This window comes from Brachyhypopomus gauderio, unplaced genomic scaffold (genome assembly GCF_052324685.1).
Source record: "Brachyhypopomus gauderio isolate BG-103 unplaced genomic scaffold, BGAUD_0.2 sc34, whole genome shotgun sequence".
NCBI classification, from domain to species: domain Eukaryota; kingdom Metazoa; phylum Chordata; class Actinopteri; order Gymnotiformes; family Hypopomidae; genus Brachyhypopomus; species Brachyhypopomus gauderio.
In genome coordinates this window covers 1,291,316-1,305,000 of record NW_027506866.1, presented here as the reverse complement: position 1 = coordinate 1,305,000, position 13,685 = coordinate 1,291,316, and the positions used below count along the sequence as shown (strand labels likewise).

General features: G+C 42.0%; 1 long non-coding RNA gene across 1 annotated transcript; it reads left to right on the top strand.

Annotated features, from left to right (window-relative positions):
- The first annotated feature begins 5,704 nt into the window (after nucleotides 1-5,704).
- Nucleotides 5,705-6,933, top strand: LOC143485460 (uncharacterized). The gene is made up of 3 exons (XR_013122891.1): nucleotides 5,705-5,858; nucleotides 6,122-6,248; nucleotides 6,619-6,933. It is a non-coding gene; the product is annotated as an uncharacterized LOC143485460 (long non-coding RNA).
- The last annotated feature ends 6,752 nt before the right edge of the window (nucleotides 6,934-13,685 follow it).

Genomic DNA, 13,685 nt, shown 5'->3' with positions numbered 1-13,685 from the left:
GTGGGGAGGGAGGCTGTCCGATTGTATGTATTTATCATATGTTTATATACTCGTTTGTAATCTCCTCTCTCTCTCTCTCTCTCTTTCTCTCTAGCTTGCAGGAGTATATCTCGTGTGAAGGTGTTTCTCTGCAGAGAGCAAGACAGTTCTTAGAGAAAGAGACCAGCTGTCTGAGAGCGAGACAAGCGGCACTAAGGACGGCCCACCCCAGCCCGCAGAGGTCCGCTGCAGGAGGTTCTGCTCAGCCTCTCTGCCAGGTCCGTCAAGTCTAGTCAGTTTTATTTATAAAGCGCTTTTTACAAAACATGGTGTCACAAAGCAGCTTCACGAGCGCATGGGTCCAGATCCCTAATGAGCAAGACGGGGGCGAGTGTGGCAGAGACAAACTCCCTAGGTGGATTAGGAAGAAACCTTGGGAGGACCAAGACCCAAAAGGGAAGCCATGCTCCATTGGCCCAGCAACTTTAAGTTCATATTTATAGTCCTGTGTCTATCTGAGCAGTCACAGTCTCTCCAATATGGATGCTGGGCCTCAGGTAGGATGCTGGCCGTATTGGCACATGCATCCACAGCATCAGCACATCCACTGGCAACCCAGAGCATCTTCTAGCTGCTTTATGGAATTGTCTTTGTAGAAACATGTAGTCAAGATACAGAATGCAGGTTAAATATGTAAAATCAAATTAAACTTCCATATATATAGTAGACGTGCCAGTGATTTAGCATGTGGCTCCAGCAGGCTTATCCCTAGCAGCATAACTAAAGGGAGGGGCCTGGAGGTGACCACAGGCATGAGGGTACTGAGACATTACTCTGCCTTCGGCTGTAATCTTGTAGTTTTCGGAGCTGAGCGCATTTCTGTGCTTTGAGAGAGCAGCAGGTGAGATGGATTATGGTATGCAGTGAGTTAACTCGGATATTGTGGAGGACTATTTAATGCTTTATAGGCCAACAGAAGAATTTAAAAATCAGTTTGATATTTAACCAGGAGCCAGTGCAACGCTGAGAGAGTAGGACTAATGTGATGGACTTCTCAAGGCCTAGTTAGGACTCTGGCTCTTGGATTCAAATGCAGCAAGTTGGACTTTCTTCAGGGACTGTTTAGAGCAGGGGTGCTCATTACGTCGATCGCGATCGACCGGTCGATCGCGAAGGAAGTGTCGGTCGATCGCGAAGGAATGTGCGTAGATCGCGTCACATAAAATAGTAGTAGATGAATCGCACATCTGCACTGACGGTGGTTGTATTTTGATTGACATTCACGGTAGCCAATCTGCAATCCACTCAACAAATTACGTTCGCCACCCCCCCCCCCCCCCCCCCCCCGCTCAACAAATTACGTTCACCCCCCCCCCCTCCGCTCAACAAATTACGTTCGCCGCCACCCCGGTAGATCTTTCTGACTTGGTCATCTTATAAGTAGCTCGCAAGCTGAAAACTGTGGGCACCCCTGGTTTAGAGCATCCAGTTAAAAGAGAGTTACAGTAGTCCAATCTTGATGAGATTGTGGACCAGTTTCTCTGCATCTGATACCGAACGTACATGTCTCAGCTTGGCAATATTACATGAAGTTGCAAAGGCAGCATTAGTGACATTGCATATGTGTGTGAAAAATGAAAGATCCAAATCACTAGAGACACCTAAACTTTTAGCAGGAGATTCAGGTGTTACTGAAAAGCCATCTAGTGTAATAAGAAGATTCGACCAATTGCTTCTTGCAGTCTTGGATCCAAGAAGTAACACCTCAGTTTTATCAGAATTTAGAAGAAGAAAATTAGACACCATCCAGTTCTTTATTTCTTGGATGCAGTTTTCAGTTTTGGTAGTAGTATTGACATCATCCAAATTAGAAGATATATATAACTGAGTATCATCTGCATAGCAATGGAAGCTAATACCATGCCTACAAATGCTTGCTAGCCTATATAATGAGAATAACATGGGACACAATACAGATCCTTATGAGTATTCATTATTTTCAAGTACAAATTGGTAACGATCGTTCAGGTAGGATTTGAACCAGGAGAGTGATTGACCTTTATCTGAGAATATTAAGAGATTTTAAGACTACTTTAGACGGTTTCAGTGCCGTAGTGGGTCTAAGCACGTTAGGTCTTGCAGGGCCTACAGCCATGTAGCCAGGTCAGATAGGAGACAGTAGGAAGCATGAGTGTAGTTCCTCTTAGATGTTCTGCTCCCCTGTGCTGTAGGAGGTGAGTGAGCAGGAGAAGCTGAGGGAGACGGTCCAGAAGGACCACACGCTCCTGAGAAAGAAAGAGGAGAGACTCAGCCAGCTGGAGACGTCACTGGCAGAGGAGGTAATACACACACACACACACACACACACACACGCGTATGCCTGCACCCACACACTTACGTACAAACCCACATTAATACCTACCTGGGCTTTACAATGTTTTTCTCAGCTGTCATGTGATGAAGGCGAGCGGCTGGTGGGAGATCGGAGAGTCTCATTTGATGTCAGAGACTCAGAGACGAGCAGAGACGAGTATGGCCAAGAGGAGACGAGTGAGAGACAAACTCTGAATGCACAACACGCACACACGGGCAGACATTTTGAGAAGGCACTAATTTTGGTTTTCACAAAGTTTACTACCATAGTTTTTTTATGGTGGCAATTTGTATTGATTCTAGATTGTGAAGAGTGATTAGATGAATTGCAATTAATTGCAAAGTCATTCCCTGTGATGAAAATGACCTTTTACAATACAAAATTACAATACAAAATTATTGCATTACGGCTCCTCCATTTCAGTTAATGGAGATCATTTCAGTGATGATCTCGTTAGCTCAGGAGATAAAAAGTTGATGAGGATAAGACAGCTGACATCAATCCGTCATGCTGATTAGAAGAGAAGACTGGTTGCTTTAAAAGGGTAGTGGTGCGTTTACGTTTTCTCCTGTTAACCATGGTCACCTCCAAGGAAACACGTTCAGTCATCATTGCATCAAAAGGGTTTCACAGGCAAGGACAGTGCGGCTTGTACGATGCACCCCAATCAACCATTTATCCAGTCACTAAGGACTTTGGGGAGAGTGCTTCAAGTTGCATGAAGGAGGCTTCAGGGAGCGTCTCCTACAGGAGCGTCTCCTACAGAGGAGGCAGCTATGAGCCTCCTCACACCATCAAAGTGTGGGGTCACTCCCAATGTTGCCTAAGCAAAGCACAGCCATAAATAAGGGAAGGTATCAAAACATCCTTCCAGAACAACTTCTCCCAACGATTCAGGAGCAGTTTAGCAACAAACAATTATGGACTGTTAATAATTGTACTTCATTATATCACATAAACATTTGACAAAAGGTTCTTAAAAAAATAAACTGAGGAAGCAAACTGTGAAAACTAAAAATTTGCCCACAACTGTAAGCAGCTCTAGAGTCCACTCTGGTCTTGATGGTTCATAGTTGTCTGATGTTTTTATCTCTCTAGCAGTAATACACCCAAACCCTGGTCTTCCTCTCTGTTTCAGCACATGCAGTGCCAGTGAAAGTGCAGCAGTTAGCAGAGTCCCTGCAGCAGATCTCTGGCCAGCTGAACACAGTGCTGGGTGCACTGGGATCTCTCACTGGGAGGACCGTCCAGCCCCTCCCTCAGCCACCTCCGTCCTCCTCCTTCCCTCCTGCCCCGTCCTGGGCATGGACACCAAGCCCCGCCTCCTCTTCATTGGCCAATCAGAACAGTTTCTTACACTGTTCTGTCCCAAAAACACACGGGTCTGACCTTCATTTGAACTCCCACTGGAGCAAACTCTTCCCTGGTACGTAGAGACAGACACACCCCAAACATTAGCAGTGATGAGCAGTGGTCACCTCTGTGGGCTGCAGTAACTTTCACTAATGCTTCATTTCTTCATCACTCGTAAAACCTTTAAAATACAAATAGAAAACTTCTGCCTCTCCCTCAAGCACAAACCAGTCACTGCTGGATTTATAGCCTTTTTTGCATAGTTGATGACCTCCATTGATTTTCTGTGCTTGGATAATGCCGATCTTTTCCAGTGCAAGTGTGATGCAGTGTAGAGACCTGCTTCAGATTAGCTTCAATCTAAACCGCACTACCTGTATTAAGACTGCTCTGATTTTAGGAGTTTCCATGGATACCAGTGCCCGCTATCCCATGAGGGCTACCAGAGCATATAGTGGATACACTCCAGCAAGGTGACTACACACACTTGCACACCTGTGCAGGCTCGCTCACAATCTCTCACTCTCACTCACAGGGTCAGTGCTGCTGTTGATTTTTGAAGGAAAATTGATGAACTCATACAGTGCTTTTCCATTATGTGTGTGTGTGTGTGTGTGTGTGTGTGTGTGTAGTCTCTCCTCTGAGCTAGATAGCCAGAGGCTGCAGAGACTGATTGAAGACAACAAAAGGTGGCTGGAATCACAACGCAAAGACCCAAATGTGTATCCTTTCACAATCTCTCTCTCCCCCTCAGCTTATACACATGTACGTATCACACACAAACCAGTACGGGAACAGAATGCATCATATTTTCACACACACTCTCTTGCACCCTTGTACTCTCCTGAACCTCTGCCCAGGCCTCTCTTCACACGCTACCCAGCTGCCCCACCCACCAATGGGCTGGTCCAGCTCGGCCTGGACGAGAACAATCAGATCAAGGTCTACCATTACCGAAGAGGCACAACCCACTGATGTCCGTGTATGTCCAATGCAAACATCAGTGGATAGACAGAATACAAACATGCCATCAGCATGTACACATTACAGGTGATGTTGCTGACAAAGTCAAGTCAGATTTAGCGTAGTACTTTGAAATTCTTTTTTGATAAAAACATTTCTCATCTAATTGAAATTCAGATGGCATATCTAACTGTAATTAGTGATTAAGGTATTTCTGCCTACATAACACATTGCAGTGGTGGATTATACTTATTAAGATGGCGGTGGCAGTGTTGGATGTGGCTAAAACGAGCTGGAACGTCGTCTTTCCTGCAGGTGCTGAACCTGCGCTCTGGCGTGTCCCGCATGGCGGTGGTGTCCTTGAGGGAGTTGTACTCCAGCCTGCAGAAAGGGATGGACCAGGAAGTGGAGGCTACAGCTAAGGTCCTCCTCCACAAAGCAGCGGAGTCCAATGCCTTCATCAGGCAGGACATGGACACAGCTCTGGACAGCATGGTGCAGAACTGCACCCCCATTCGGAGCATGAACGCCCTTCTCGCTGGAGGACTCTGGTCAGTTAGCCTGCAATGAACTTTAAACTGTGGCTTTCAGATAGCAACAACAGTCACAAGAAGCTAACACAGCACTAATTTTGGCTGCTGTTTTTACCTCTCCAATGTTCTTTCAAAATATTGCCCTGGCCTATATCAATATTTTTAGTTATTTATCCTCTTATATGTTATTTTTATTGCGTTCCATCTCCGCTCTGCTGATCCAAACTGCCCTTCACAATGCTTAAAAAATAGGCTAGTTAGCTAGCTCACAGAGGACATACAAACATTTTCTGTTTAAAAATACACATGTACACTAACTGGTGCAAGCTAAGCAATCGAATAGAATATGATCATTTGATTGTGCACTTAGATCATACATAAGGGTTTTAAGTTTCTTTATAGAAGCTAAAAGTTGTACTGTATACATTGATTGGATGGATTAATAGTTATTACTATTATTATAATAGTTATTTTTTTCCTTCTGTTTTCCTCAAAAGTAATCTGAATGCTGCAGTAAGAAAGTGTACTGCTCGGCACTTGGCTACTTTGGTAGAGAAGATTGGTGCTGGCCGCTTATTGTCTGGGGCGAAAGACGTCACACCGCGAATTATTCCTGCAGTCTCCAAGTTGGCACAGGACTCTTCACAAGAAACCAAGTTAGTACTGGGATCAGAACGAGAATTCTACAAAGCTTATTCAGTTTCCCAGATAGTAATATTTTGCTGATTCTTTTAGTCTCCTAGTCTGATACTCTGAAGTCAGCAAATGCTGCTAAATTGTAGAGTAATAGATACACTATCGTGTTTTCTAGACACAGACAGCCTTGTAAAATTGTGCTGGTAAGATAAATGGTCAGTGTGCTGTGAGTTACGGGTCCCTCACGGTTCTCTCCTGTTTTGGGGTCTGTTCCTCGTCTCAGGCGCTTTGGCCGGCGTATGCTGCTGTTCCTGTCCTCCCACCACGACTTTGATAAGATGGTGGAAAAGTACATCCCTGCCAAAGACCTGGCAACCATCAGGGACACTGTCCTCACTCTGAAATCCAAGGTAGCGATTCATGATTGGATAAATGATGAGGATTTTTTATCCCATCCACTATGCCCCATGTTAACTCATTAAACAAATGTATGTGTAGACATCAAAAAACTATTCTTTCAGAAAGTCATTCCACTGATATGCTAAGAGATGCCAGATATAAAAAAGATAAAAGATTTACCAGAAATACTATAATTCCTATATTCATTAATAATATTTATAATATTGATAATAATCATTCCAGAGAGTTACCATAGTTACCAAATACTGTCACTTTAATTGAATGAAATCTTTCTAGGTTAAGAAAATGCTTCTGTAATAACCCAGTGCTGTCCAGGGTTGATTTATTTATCATTGTTCCTTTTAAATGTCCTTTTTATAGAGCTGGTTAGGGAACTTTACCCCTGCAAGCCACAACTGGTTGAGCAGAAGGTGCTCCCTCTGCTCTGGTAGCTCCTGGGGACCTCCAGCAACAGTGGTACGGTCCACGGGAGGGGTGGAAGCGTGAGAGGGGCCACTGTCCACCTATGCCAAGCCCTTCATGCCCACATGGGCCCTGCGCTGCTGGACTGCGCTGGTTACCAACCTTCCAATATCCGCAAGAGCCTAAGAGAGATTGTGAAGAACCTCCCGACCACATGAGAGCTGCCAGCCAGACCTCCAGACAAAAATAAAGCCCAACATGGATTCTACTTGAGGATGGAGATGTTTGTGCATTTCTTACTGTGCCTGCACTCTAAATGAAAGAGAGAGGAAGAAAGTCAAACGTTTTTAACATTTTGAATTAGCAGAAAGCTAAATCCTTAAACTCAGAAGTCCTTTTAAATAAGGAGCACAGATTTTAGTGAATCACATCAGGTTTAACACACCTAGGAGCTCTGCTCTTTTTGCACTTTGAAATACTAACACTTATGATAACTGTTGTCATGGTGACTATAGATATATATTGTTCTATGATTGTTATTTTCTGTTGACATATCCTGAGGTAACTGTGCAGAATGTAATTTATCACATACACAAGAAACAAGGATCTGGGGGGTATTCCACGAAGCGAGCTAACTCAGTAAGCCGGGCTTTTTAAGACAAGCCTGGCTCATTTTGCTCAAATTCGGTTCCACGAAAGAGGCTAGACTTGAGCCTCGCTCAGTCACTACAGCAACATATACGTTTGAACTAACCTGCTCTGTACCAGGCTAGAGTTGAGGCTTAGCTTAGCGGGACCGCTTCTATTGGCTGAGCAGCGTGATGTCAGTCTCACCATCCGGGAAACTGAATTGAGGAACAAGGTTCCACTGTAGTTCTATCCATTAAATTGCTGTGGATGTAGCATATAATATCATATCTTTATACATTTAATTGAGTACTGTAATTATTAGTTTGGAATGATTGCAGGTTATTATTATCAAAATTTAATAATTATATTTCCAAATGCAATATATATTTCGATCTTAAGAGTACATATTCATTGTTAATCAGTGAGGTTTCTGCACATTTTAATGTATTGGTTTAATCTTCACAAATTCAGGTCAGTGTAAAATGGAATACAGTGTCTAATCGCAGTTATGGTGCAGAAACATACATTAGTATAAACTATATCACAAAAAATACAATTCTTTGTACCTGAGTATTAATAATTATTAATACTGAGTAATTTAGGTGAAGATACTTTTAGGTATATATTTATCCCCATACTTCCTCTTTTGTGTTCAAATTACAAGCAAATCATATCACTCTGCAATTTACATATGTTCAGTATAAATAATGTAAATGTGTGGTTAACTTAATGGTGCAAAAAGGAAATGGACACAGACAACTACCTTACCAAGATTTTCATACAGGTGATACAAATAATCCAAAATGTATGCTATAAAAGAGCAGCTAACAGTGAAGGCTGAAGGCTGATTGACCATGGCATGCCCATTTGTAGAGAATCCAGTAGATGAGGGAGCGTGTATAGTGTGCAGAGCATTCATGCTACCAGCTCCAAGGTCATTCCAGGACAGGACAGATCCACTGGGCTTTCCAGATGACTACTTATTTGTTCAGAAGACACAGTATTATATATCTTTGTAAATTACTGGGGCCATATATTGAGAAGACCACTAGACGTAGTAAAGCTCTTACCAAACCCCAAACGGTCTGTATCGCTTTGCGCTTCTTTGCCAGTCGTGCATTTCTGTACAGCATTGGGGATGCATAACATCTTAGTAAGGCAACGGTCTGCCGTGAAATTCGAAAGGTTTACCTTGCGCTTAAGCGTTTCCTTAATATATTCATCAAATTCCCTGGTCACAGAGGCATCCTTCCCATCCTTTTCAGAACAGCTGGCATGTATTCATGAGAAGTAGTGTTGGTTTGATCATTAACTTGGAGTCAATCAATCAATCAAATTTTATTTATATAGCGCTTTTTACAACAGTTGTTGTCACAAAGCAGCTTTACAAGTGGCGAGTCCTAGCCCCCAGAGAGCAAGCCAAGGGCGACAGTGGCAAGGAAAAACTCCCTAGTTTTTTTGCATGAGGAAGAAACCTTGAGAGGAACCAAGACTCAGGGGGGGAACCCATCCTCCTCTGGCCGACACCGGTCACCATGACAACAACAACAATTTAGACAGAAAGAAAATAAAGAAAAGGAAAAGATGTAGTAATGTCCATCATGGTGTAGGTTTATCCGGTCAGGCAGTAGGGGGCTGGCACTGGAGTTAAATGTATATGACTTTAACAGATGCTCTTATCCAGAGCACTTACCAAAGTGCTTTGTATTCATCTTAATCAACTATTTCATGCTAAAATTCATTCAATTCAAAACGCATTGAATTCTCTAGGATTTTCAAATGTCATTGGTGCTATAGACTGTACTCACATCTGGATAAAGGCTCCATCTGTACCCATGGAGGCAGACTATGTGAACCAAAAAATTATTTCACAGCATCAATGTACAGGTACATGCAAGTTTTGCCTACCCAACAGAAAATGTAAAGCATGTCAGTTCATGGGTTTGAACAACTTGTTCTAAATGGTTTGCACCAGCCAATTTCTATTCTCCAACATTGAGGTAAAATGGCCCGGCTCGGTGCACAATATTTCGTGCCTCCTCACTGGCACAGAGGTTTGCCCAAGGTAAGAACACTCCAACTACACAAAATAGTGCAGATTTGGCCTCAGTGTTTAACTCTTCTCCTTATAATTGTAGGTGCTTTTCCTGGCTTATTGCTTAGGGATAGGGGTTACCCCTGCCAACCTTTTCTCCTTACCCCATATGCAGACCCTACAACAGATGCAGAGAGGAGGTTCAATCGTGCACATTCTAAGACAAGGGCATGCAGTGAGATGGCATTTGGACAGTTAAAGAGCAGATTTAACTGCTTGCGCCATCTCAGAGTCACCCCTGAGAGAGCCTGTGATATCGTAGCACCCTGTGCAGTTTTGCACAATGTGGCAATACTGCAAAAAGAAGAAATGCCAAGAGTGCAGTTGGAGCAATGGGAAGATGGCATTTTAATTGCAGACCACATGGATGGTAGAGCTATGAGGGACATGTATGCAAACACTTACTTTGGTTAAGGGAATATTTTGTTTGCATTTGTTCATTAACACTATTAACATAAAACAAGACGTCTTTTTTTTGGAAAGAGAAATTTATTAATTGTCTTGCTGAGCCTGTGGACAGAAGAAACTTTGATTTACTTATCTTGCAAAAACAAGCATATTAAAGTGAGACCTTTTTGCAAATACTCACATTTTTCTCCATTTTCTTTATTTCAAGCTCCAACTTCCATATTTTTAGTTTTTTGTATTGCAGATCTGCTTTTTTACATTCTATATCTTGGAGCAAGAACCTTTTGTAGATCTCACTAATCTCAGATTCCTTTAAGACTGAAGTATAGTCAAGATTGAGAAGTATTTATTCATGTTGAACTGCATAACTACTACTCACGTGTTCTCTTGCAGAGGTGTGAGCTCTGGACATGGAGGCCTGAGGGTCTTCTCTCTGTTCTTCCATTTCCTTTAAATACAACACAAATCATGAGATCACACAGCACATTAACAGACAGATACATAGACACACACGCCTTACAGAACAGGCAGACACTGTGTCCTCATTCTCCTGTACCATCCTGGATGGTCCGGCAATCTCCCCCTGCAAACAACAAATTAAGACACATAAATGTTAACGATCCTCAGGGTTCAGTCATAAGAAATAGGCTGGTTTATGGTACTCACATCATTGTCAAATACAGGAGGGTCTAAAAGAGTCCGCACACCCCCCACCACTGTAGTCATCAAGAATACAATAATACTATGATGTAGCCTGTAAGAACAAACATGTAAAATCTGAGAAACAACTGAACCTACCTTTAACATAAGGCTGTGTATCATGAGGACAGACAGGATCAGATGATGTTCCTCCTTCAATTCCCACAATGATGGGGTGTCCGCTGTTTTGCTCTAAAGCAAGGTCTTCTGCAGGAGTGAGGGCTGCTACAGGAGGCCCACCACCAGCAGCAGCAGTAGCAGTAGCAGTTTTCTTTCTGGTTGCTAAAATATTTTATATAGTTATTTAATATGGTGTTTTACCTTTTCCTGCACATGTTACTTTTAAATCATGAAATTATTATTAACATTATTAATTTACTATAACACTTTTAAAATGCCAATGAATGGATTAAATTACACTACCGTTCAAAAGTTTGGGGTCACTTAGAAATGTTCTTATTTTTGAAAGAAAAGCTGTTTTTTTTTTTTTTTCAATTTAGCTAACATTAAATGCATCAAAAATACACTCTATACATTATTAATGTGGTAAATGACTATTCTAGCTGTAAACATCTGGTTTTTAATGCAATATCTACATAGATGTATGGAGACCCATTTCCAACAACCATCACTCCAGTGTTCTAATGGTACATTGTGTTTGCTAACTCTGTAAGGAGGCTATTGGATATTTAGAAAACCCTTGAAAACCCTTGTGCAAGTAGGTTAGCACAGCTGAAAACAGTTTTGCTGATTAGAGAAGCTATAAAACTGACCTTCCTTTGAGCTAGTTGAGAATCTGGAGCATTACAATTGTTGGTTCGATTAAAATCACAAAATGGCCAGAAAAAAACAACTTTCAATTGAAACTCGACAGTCTATTCTTGTTCTGAGAAATGAAGTCTATTCCATGCAAGACATTTTGCAAGAAACTGAAGATTTCCTACAATGGTGTGTACTACTCCCTTCAGAGGAGAGCACAGACAGGCTCTAACCAGAGTAGAAGGAGAAGTGGAAGGCACCGCTGCACAACTGAGCAAGAAGACAAGTATATTAGAGTCTCAGGTTTGAGAAATCGACGCCTCACAGGTCCTCAACTGGCAGCTTCATTAAATAGTACCCGCAAAATGCCAGTGTCAACGTCTACAGTGAAGAGGCGACTCCGGGATGCTGGCCTTCAGGGCAGAGTGGCAAAGAAAAAGATTAATATGGGCAAAATAACACAGACATTGGACAGAGGAAGATTGGAAAAAAGTGTTATGGACAGATGAATCAAAGTTTGAGGTGTTTGGATCACACAGACGAACATTTGTGAGACGCAGAACAACTGAAAAGATGCTGGAAGAGTGCCTGACACCATCTGTCAAACATGGTGGAGGTAATGTGATGGTCTGGGGTTGCTTTGGTGCTGGTAAAGTGGGAGATTTGAACAAGGTAAAGGGGATTTTGAATAAGGAAGGCTATCACTCCATTTTGCAACACCATGCCATACCCTGTGGACAGCGCTTGATTGGAGCCAATTTCATCCTGCAACAGGACAATGACCCAAAGCACTCCTCCAAATTATGCACAAACTATTTAGAGAAGAAGCAGGCAGCTGGTGTTTTATCGGTAATGGAATGGCCAGCGCAGTCACCAGATCTCAACCCCATTGAGCTGTTGTGGGAGCAGCTTGACCGTATGGTACGAAAAAAGTGCCCATTAACCCAATCAAACTTGTGGGAGCGGCTTCTGGAAGCATGGGGTGAAATTTCTCCAGATTACCTCAGCAAATTAACAGCTAAAATGCCAAAGGTCTGCAATGCTGTAATTGCTGCTAAGGGAGCATTCTTTGACGAAAGCAAAGTTTAAAGTAGAAAATTATTTCAAATTTTAAAAAAAAACATTATTTCTACCTTGTCAATGTCTGGACTATATTTCTATTCATTTTGCAACTCATTTGATAAATAAAAGTATGAGATTTCAGGGAAAACACAAAATTGTCTAGGTGACCCCAAACTTTTGAACGGTAGTGTATATGCTCACGCATTTAATCTGTCTGCAATATTATGCCAAGCAGCTTCTCTGGCTTTATTAATACAGGATGTGTTGCCTTTCTTCATAATAACGTGTTTATATTCCTCATAAAGACGTATGAGCAGCTCCTGTTCAGCAGAAGAAAAAAAAAGCTGCTCGTTTCTTCAGCTCTTTCGACATTTTCTTGCCTTTTCGAATATCGATTAGTGAGGCTGTGTAAATACTGTGTGCACGCGCATGATCGCCAATTACAAAAGCCTGGCTTGAATTAGCGGGAATAGGTTGCGTCTGGATTTCGTTAGTGGAACGGAACTAGACGGAAGTGAACTGTTTGGCTAACTCAAGCGAGGCTCACTCTAATAAGCGCCGCTTTCATAAGCTCGCTTCGTGGAATAGCCCCCTGGTCAGCTAACGAGCTATCCAAACGCTAACGCAAATCATCCAGGATAATCCAGTCACATAAGAGGAAATATAATTAACTATACTGATAGGCTACCAAAAAAGTAGGCGTGTCCCGCGTGTCTTTGCTCCCCACCGCAAACTTCAAGGCAACCAATTAACCCTAATAAGTTCAATCTACTTAAAAAACAGAGGTAACTCGTTGCCTCAAAAAAATTTAGTAATGGCTTCTGTCAAAACTAATATAATTGAGTTGTATGGATACAACTCATACTTATATGATTTAAATAGAGTGAACTAATCAAAAGTTGAAATTACTCAATTTACTCAATTTTAAATTACTCAGTTGCTTTTACTTGTTAATTTAACTTTTGTTATGATTTTGAGTTTTTTGCTTAGCACTAGCATTAGCAACAATATATTTTGCTTACCCTTTAAACATAATATAGGAATTAAATGTAACTATTGTTTTAAATGTGTCCGAGCTGTGAACCCGAGAGAGGGGCCTTAGGAAATCATGATGCGTAAGGAGTTTAAACGAGAAGGTGATTGCTCAAGCAGAAGTGGTGAACTAATAATGCTGACATGGGTGAAACATGAATGTATGACATCCTGATGTATGGTGACCTCGGGTCAAGCAGACAGTCCAGAGACAGGAACTATATGTATAAGAGATGTTAGGTTTGGAGACAAAGAGAGAAGTCTTGTTTGTTCGAACAACAATACCATGTAAGGCATAGAAGCAGATCTGTGAGTTTGGGGCGTGGAGAAATCGTATATA